Source organism: Amblyomma maculatum, chromosome 8 (genome assembly GCF_055883805.1).
Source record: "Amblyomma maculatum isolate TAMU_Amacu chromosome 8, ASM5588380v1, whole genome shotgun sequence".
NCBI lineage: Eukaryota > Metazoa > Arthropoda > Arachnida > Ixodida > Ixodidae > Amblyomma > Amblyomma maculatum.
Window position 1 is genome coordinate 65,373,419 of NC_139351.1, and position 8,548 is coordinate 65,381,966.

General features: G+C 46.3%; 1 pseudogene; it reads right to left on the reverse strand.

Moving 5' to 3' along the window:
- Nucleotides 1-2,894: 2,894 nt before the first annotated feature.
- LOC146181321 (uncharacterized) lies at nucleotides 2,895-8,301 on the reverse strand (annotated as a pseudogene).
- Nucleotides 8,302-8,548: the final 247 nt, after the last annotated feature.

An 8,548-nucleotide genomic window follows, 5' to 3' on the forward strand; every position in this document is an offset into this window, starting at 1 on the left:
CACTATCCTCCGATCTCTCCCCTTACCGTCGACACCTCGTCTTCTCATATGGGCCCCAGCCCATGAGGCGCTCAGCGGGAACATAAAGGCGCATGCTCTAGCCCGAGAACTCAGCTACCGGGCGGAGCACCCTTCTCAGCCTACCGCTTCTGCTGACACTCCCCAGGGCACCCATTTACGCCTTGTTACGTACACGGACATCCTCCACCATTATCGGCTCGAACGGTGTCTATACTCCCCAGCACACTGGAAACTATCCCGGCGCGAGGCCGTCCATTGGCGCAAAATACGAACAGGAACCTTTCCAAACCCATGGCTATATAACAAACTTTCCCTAAATCCCCTCCCCAAGAATATCCCAAAGAACTTAGTAGTAATACTAGTTTCAAAGGGGGCGCTCCTATATATACCATCCATCCATTCATTCATTCACCTACCTATCCATCCATCCATACATCCACCCATTCATCCATCCATACATCCATCCATTCATCCATACATCCATCCACCTACCCATCCATCCACCCATCCAACCATCCGTCTATCCACCCACCCATTCATCCATCCATCCATCTATCCGTCCATCCATCCAATCCATCCATCCACCCACCCATCCATTCATCCACCCATCCCTCTATCCGTCCACCCACCCATTCATCCGTCCATCCATCCATCCAATCTACCCATACAACCATCCATCCAGCCAGCCATCCAACCATGCATCCATCCATCCGTTCATCCATCCACCCACCCATCCATCCATACATTCATCGATCCATCCACCCATCCATCTATTCATCCAATCCATCCATCCATCCGTCCATCCATCCATCCATCCATCCACCAATCCATCCGTCCATTCATCCATCCATCTATCCACCCATCCATCCATCTGTCCATCCAACCAACCCATCCATACGCCCATCCATCCATTCATCCATCCTTCGGTAAGGCGCGCAGCCGGAAAGGGCGCGTCGCGTCGGTTGCATTGATACACCCGAGAAGAAAATGTGCTCATTTCTGTTATTACTCACTTCCTTTGCGTGTCGAAGAATGTATTTTCATCATAAAAGAATGTTTCATTAGTCCACATCATTCTTTTTAAAAATACACTGTTTTACGGGCCCCAGCCCGTATTTAACGTTGTTTCGCATTGGAGAACTGCATTATTTCGTATATAAATAAAATAACCACTACCACCACCACCACCCAAAAGCGTTTTGTGAGGCCACATTTCGTGAAACGGTTCAGGATCGCAGCGACGCTGTAGTGACGGGCTTAGAAATAATTTCAATTACCAGGCATTCCTTAATAGCACACGCCGACATCGCACTGTACACAGGCGCGTTTCCCTCCATCGAAATGCAGCCGCCGAGCCACCACGACGGGGGAGCAGGTGCTAATGCGTGACGCACGTCGGACCTCGAAACTGCGCTCGCATCACATGAAGGCTCCTGAACGTAAAAAAAAAAAAAGAACATTTGACGCCGCTTCCAAACCTGTGGCATGCATACCATCATTTGACATTCATACAAGATATTTCTGTGATTGTAGACAGTAAAGCGAAACATCTGGTCATGGAATCGTTTATTTACAAGACCGAAAAATGGGAAAAATTTTGATCTACAGTAGCCAGGTTTAAATGTTTTCCGTTTTTTCACACTGTCCTCCCGATTGATGCCCTTAGAGGGGGGATGCGGGACTAAAATCATAATTTTCACAAAAAAAGTGTTTTTAAATTTTCGATGTTTTGGATTATGCATATATTAAAGACACTTCTCATCAAGTTTGGTTGTCGCCTGCTCAATGCAAAAATTGAAGTTAATATTTTTGCAAGATGGGGTGCACTTACCCAAAGCCTCCTAGAACTTTTTGTTCTAGGAGGCTTTGACTCACCACCGAAATATGAACGCTGACTTCAAGATGCAGCCGCATAGTGAGCAAGAAGCTGAACGCAGAGTGCATCGCCAAGTTAGAATGCTTACTCCTCGTGCTCTATAGCAAGAAAATATAAATAAAGACCTACTATCAAGGGTACAGAAGGCAGCTAAAGGAAAAACAGAAAGAAAAGGCAAGTTTTTGGCCCTGACAGCAGCGGATTGGCTGGTAAACCGAAATAGAAGCTTTTTTTTTTTTTTTTTTCCTAAAATGAAGCACGTAACTCTAAAACCCTCGCACCACTGAGAACCTGGCTAACCAAAGTGCTTGACAAGCTGGAAATAGAGTTGGAGTCTAGACGAAGACGCGCACATGGGCGCTAGACAGCTGTAAAAATAAAATAAATGCAACCTGAAGCAATCGACACAGAGCAGTGTCCCGTTGAAAAGGACAGCCCAATGTATGCACTAGGCCACTTTGGTATATTAATTTAAGTCCTAAGCTTGATTACTGGGTTCTGAAACCTCTGAACTCCATTTTCTCAGTCAAGAGCAATTTCGTCAGGAAAACTACCATTTATAAACTCTTCTACCGAAGGCTACTTTCAAAGTGGTTTCTGAGGTAAAAGTTCGATGTGAACAAAAGTTAATTTTTGGACTCCTAGTTATTTCATAAGAAAAAAAAGTTATAGATGTGACATTCTATGACAATAGAAAAAAATGAAGTTCGTTTTTAAAGTGCTCAGATTTTTACAAGAATGTCACAAACAGCCTGCAATTTGTCTTATGCTGCACAATGAAGTACCAAAAAGTTACTTAAGCACTAACGATCAGTACATCCTCATAATTTTTATGTTAGTTTTACTAAGTTGACACACTTAATTACTCATTGTGACAGCTACAACTTATTTTTTTTTTCTATTTGCGCTACGGTGATGAAAATTAGAATTTATTCTAATAAGAGGGAAGAAGCCATCCCTCGAAGTTTTACCGAAATTGGTCCAACAGTTCTAAAGTTCACCCTTTAGCCCCGCATCCTCCCTTAACGAAAAGGGGAATCCTTGTGAGGCAATCCTTGTGAGTGCAGCCCTCAGGACAGCCAATCTGTGACACATGGCCAAATGACTGCAGAATCTCTGCCACAACTTCTGCATGCAAGCGCGTCAGACTGAATGCATGAGTAAGTTTGATTTCAAGGGCCTTGACTAGCTTGTATAACAATTCCGATGGATATAAAAGGCCTCCAAGGAGCGCATATTGCCCTCGCAAGGGAAAACACTGCGATAAATGCTTCGAAACAGGCGACAGAACCAACGAAACAGGCCGCGGAGCGACTGACAATTCTACTACGGCGCGGCCGAGACCCGAGGCTGTTGTTGTGGCTGTAGGTGTAGGAAGAAGGAAAAGAAAATGCACGGGCCTGCTACTGACTCTGTAGCTGAGCCACCTCCGCTGCCTCGTGCGGACAGAAGAGAGGGGGAAGGTGGTAAAGGGTGGCTGGATGAATGGAAACAACTTTATTTAATAAAAAAAGTCTTCCAGGGTGGTCCCCTACTAGTCCAGGAGTCCACGGGCTTTTGCTTCACATAGAGCCCGATCTACCAGCCATTTCTGACCGGCGGGTTGAGCTGTCCTCAAAGCAGCCTCCCAGGAAGAAAAGGTGGGATGGGGGGCACTACCTGGGGGGAAGGACATTCCCACAGGTAGTGGAAAAGTGAGGATTTTGGCTCGCCACAGGTGTCGCAGTGAGGGGGCAAGCCAGCCATCGATTTTTATTTGTTGTAGGCCGTCATTGCACCCGCCACCGCTTAGGTGGTGGACGACGGCTGTTGTTGCGGCGCGCATCTTTCTCTCCCTCTTTTTTTCTTTGTTTTTTACTTTCTCTCTTCTGTCCGCACGAGGCAGCGGAGGTGCCTCAGCTACGGAGCCAGTAAGTAGCAGGCCCGTGCGTTTTCTTTTCCTTCGTCCTACAGCCACAACAACAACAACAGAAGAGAACTGATTTAACTGATTTATTTATAGGAAGGGAAAGGCACGGTAACTGTCTCACTTGTTTTCTGTGGACACCGCAACCGCGCTGTAAGGGAAGGGAGGAAAGTTGGAGTGAAAGTGGAAAGAGAGAAAGAGGAGCCGTAGTGGAGGGCTACGGAGTAATTTCGATCACCTGGGGATCTTTAACGTGCGCTGACATCGCACAGCACACGGACGCCTCTTCGTTTCGCCTCCATCGAAACGCAGCCGCCGAGGTCGGGTTCGAACCCGGGTGCTCCGGCACAGTAGTCGGGCGTCTTACCACTGCACCACCCCGGCGGGGCTCCGGACAAGAGGAAGTGGAAGTATAGAAGAAAGAAGAAGAGGGAAAGAAAGACGCGCGCTGCAACAGCTGTCGTCATCCGGGCTAAAAGGGAGAGGCGCAGCGCACGCGCGCGCCTCTCTCCCCTTTAGCCCGGCCATGCCGTCGTCCACCACCTAATCGGTGGCAGGTGCAATGACGGCCTACAACAGATAAAATTCGGTGGCTGGATAACCCAACACCCTCTTGACTAAGGCCCTTCCACGGAAGCCGTGACGTCACGCCAGTTGTCCTCGGCACATCGAACGCTGCTTTTGGCTGCCTGGCGTTCGTGTTGAATTTGTCGCGGCTGCTTGTTATAATGACATCCAGGTCGCGTCTGTTGCAGGCTTTGTGCGTTCGGTAATTATTACTGGAGCTTTACTAACACTCTAGTATATTTCTTTTTCGCACCACCGAGGCATCACCGCCAATATCTAAGGCATATTTTAGACTTGTACGTTCTGAAATAAGAGTCGCAAATGCTTTTGTACAAATGATTTTATTGACAGGAATGATATTTGATGTTTTGATTAATGTCTTCCTTTTTCTGTCCACAGGTTTTCTTTGCGCTGCACTTTGAATTTTATCGTTTCTTATTTTACAAAAATTGTTCAAAACAACGTTTGTTGCAGCACGCACTACATGCCGCACTAGAGTTTCTGGTGTGTGACCATTCTCGCAGGTTTCCAAGGCGACATCTCGCAGAAATGAAATGGCAGTGGAGGTGACAATTGCTTGTTGGTTGCTAGATGCAAGGAATGCTTTTCCATTTTCACCCGTGGTGAGTTTGTCAACAACAAGCGTCGTAAGCAGAACCATGTGCACAGTGCATGGTTGTGGAAACTTTAACCCACCTCTGGATAGGTTGGCAATCATTCTGTAAGATTCAATTTCTATGTCCTTATTTTCCAGAATGAGTGCGCTGCGGCAAAATTCACAGGGCAGTTTCTTTAGGGCGGCATAGGCACAGTAGCCAGCTATATAGGCAACGACGTCCATGTCATGCTCTGGGCTTGAGATTTCTTCCTCTGAAATGAGCACTGAAATGTTGTGCGGTGGCATTTCTTCGTCGCTCTCGCTGTTGTGGTCTGGCTCTGGAAGCATCAGTAGCTTTTGTAACCGAATTTTTTTTTTTTTTCAGACTCCAAAAGCTGCCTCACAGAAACATGGTACTGCGACCCAGAAAGCTGCCGGTAGCGACCGAAACGGTCTTCAAGAGTGTCCGTCTGGAACTTTCCTAGCAGAACATACTCCAGTTTGAGTTCATGTAGGAAGTACCGCGACCGCTCAATAAGGGAGTAGCGCGTCAGTCTCAAAGCACAGTGGGTTTCTTTCGTCAAGCAGCCACTGGTCATATTAACACTGCGCCAGGCGTCCAGCCAGTCTACGATACCATTCAGAAATATCATCTGTTGATCATGGACTGAACTGATTGGATGCTGAAGGGGGTCATTCAAACGACGACCTTTGGAAGGGGTCTTTACGTTTACTATCTTCCACCATGTTGCTATGATGTTAATGAAGAGAGCTGTTGAGCTAGAATTCGCAATTTCAAGCGCTTCGCCCCGCATTTCAAGTGCGTTTGAGACAAATTGGTTCATGACGTCTAATGCCAACTTTACATTTTGTCTCTCCGTGGGAGTTGGATAAACAGCTTTGGAATTTAACCTGTAACCGAGCTTTAGAAGCGACGTTCTTTCCAATTCATACAGCTAGCGAACGCCATCAAATGACGCAGCTTTCATTCTGGGAGGCCCATCGGGAAGTACTGCAGAGAGACTCATTTCAGGGAAGTAAAAACATGTTCCTTGGTTCTTCTGCTTCAGCCAATTGTTACGCACGCATTTAAGTATATGCACAGGGTCAACGACATAAAAGAGGGGACGGCTTTTAACGGCTGGGTGGGGATATACAATGCTCACTTCTCGTTTCTACAGGGACTTGAATATTTGGGGGCTGGGATTTAAAAAATTCCTATGCAAAATCTACTACCCCATTCGAGCTGAAATAACGTTCACAAAGTATCAAAATATCGTCTACGTTATCTGATAAGTGATTCAACATCGTTACTTGCCTAGAATTTCCGAAATCGAGGAAGAACTCGGTGGCGTGCACAATTTTCGCAGAAGAGAGTCGAAAAGTTATTTTGACATGGTGCGTCATCTGTCGGGCAGCGAGGCAAGCGCGCCAGCGGCCGGGATGGAGCTTGAGCCTCGCTGCCCGACAGATGACGCACCATGTCAAAATAACTTTTCGACTTTCTTCTGCGAAAATTGTGCACGCCACCGAGAGCAGTTTTTCCTCGATTTCGGAAAATCTAGGCAAGTAACGATGTTGAATCACTTATCAAATAACGTAGACGATATTTTGATACTTTGTGAACGTTATTTCAGCTCGAATGGGGTAGTAGATTTTGCATAGGAATTTTTTAAATCCCAGCCCCCAAATATTCAAAACCCTGTACATCATTTTTCGATTTAGTGAGTTGTTGTCAGTAATTACAGCAATTACCTTAAGGCCGAGTGATTCCATTTCCAATATTATCCTTTTGCAGTAACAATGCAGGATTTCAGAGTTCATTTTAGCCACTGGCAGAATATGAATAACGTCTTTGTTTGCTGAGAGAAGCGACTGTATCATGAAAACGTGGGCAGTTGTGGCTGCTTCTTGTGAATTCGCCGAAGATCCTACTATGCTTCCTCCTTTACAGTCACAGTACGGCTTAATGTGAATTTCATCAATCATTAAAGTCACCGTCTTTTCGTGGGGCTCCATGAACTTCACCCTTTCGCGGATGTAGGATAAAAAGTGGGCTTCACTTTGTTCTTTCAACGGGTCACCCCCATATTTCGAGCAAACGCGGCGCAAAGTGGAAGGATGAGGCAATGTTAACATAGACGCTGATCTCGCGAAGTTATAAGCGTGGAGAGAAATTGAGTGCAGAATGCTGCAAAAAACTAAACTATCAGCACTATAGCGACGAATGGGACCTGCGAGAGTAAGAGCGATTTGCTCCTTTAGCAGTCGAATCAAGGCACTTTGTTCTTTTGTTGTGTCACCCTCTTCTGATAGGCCATTCAGCAAGGAGCCGATGTGCTGCAACAATGTCGTTGTTTTTGATGCAGTTGTTTCTTCTGATGTTTCAGTCATGTGCTTTTCTAACTGCTCTAGCAGTAGAGACAGTGTACAAGTGTCACGCACGTCTTCTGGAATTGCCCCTCCGCAGGGTAAGAAATTTAATTTGGTCATTGCTGCTGACACTGAAAGGGAGAGATCAGCAAATACTGTGACGGAAAACCTAACATGTGGCGAAGGATTATCTTCGATGCGTAGAAACATCACACAGCGACTGTTGACACTGATGGTCCAGAAGTCACGGTTGCAAGTTCCACAAAGTTTGTGCTTGAGGTCTTGAAATGATGCTATCGCATTTCTTTGCTCTTCGTTTTTGTGTGTGTCCATAGAGCTCCTGATGGCTCTGCTCAAGGCCTCGTCTTCTATTCGAGCTCGTTTTGAGACTGGGGATTCACGTCGAGTGCGCTTCGTGCTCAAGTAAGCTGGGCAGTTCGGGAAAATAGATGGTACGGCATTGGACACTAGATGAATTCTCTCACTGCCAACTGTCAAAGTCTTTCCTGTTGCTCCATCGAAGTGTGATAGCTTCTTGATTAGGTCATTTTCTTGAAAGTGAAGTTCACAAACCTGCGCAATGTATGAAAATAATTTAGTCACTTATTTCCCGTGTATGGACACACATAATTTGCGTCATTGGGCAGTCCAGCACAGTACTGCATACTTCTGTTCATCATCCCTGCCCTGCCCTGGTCAAAGTTCACTAAGACGGCCAGTCTTTTCACGTCAAAAATTATTTAAGGTTTCCTGACCTTCTGGTCGAGCACGCGGAACATTAGGGGGACGGCATAAACTTCAATTGCTCACCTTTGAATGCACGCTGGGTGTGAAATCCTTCCGCGGGATGGCTCTAATCCACGATTCCCTCCAACTGGAATCCTTTGGAAACGCGAAAACACGCACTTTGGGTCCACTGTTATAGTTCTCGCGACATCCAGGAACACAACACCGCCCCATGTTACGCCACGTCAAGCGTAGTCTTCTGCTCAATGCCACATTCTCGTTTCAAGCACCGGTGATGCTGGTCACACTTCAATATTTTTCGCACACATGCAAAAATGCATGCACACGATTGAAAGCACACTTGAGCGCGGAAACGCAACCCAGAAATAACGTCAAGGCGGAGCTGTGCAGCACCAAACCTAACCAAAAGAGTAGGCAGCGACGACTGAAAAGCTCGTATTGAGTTGCTCAAACATTTTCG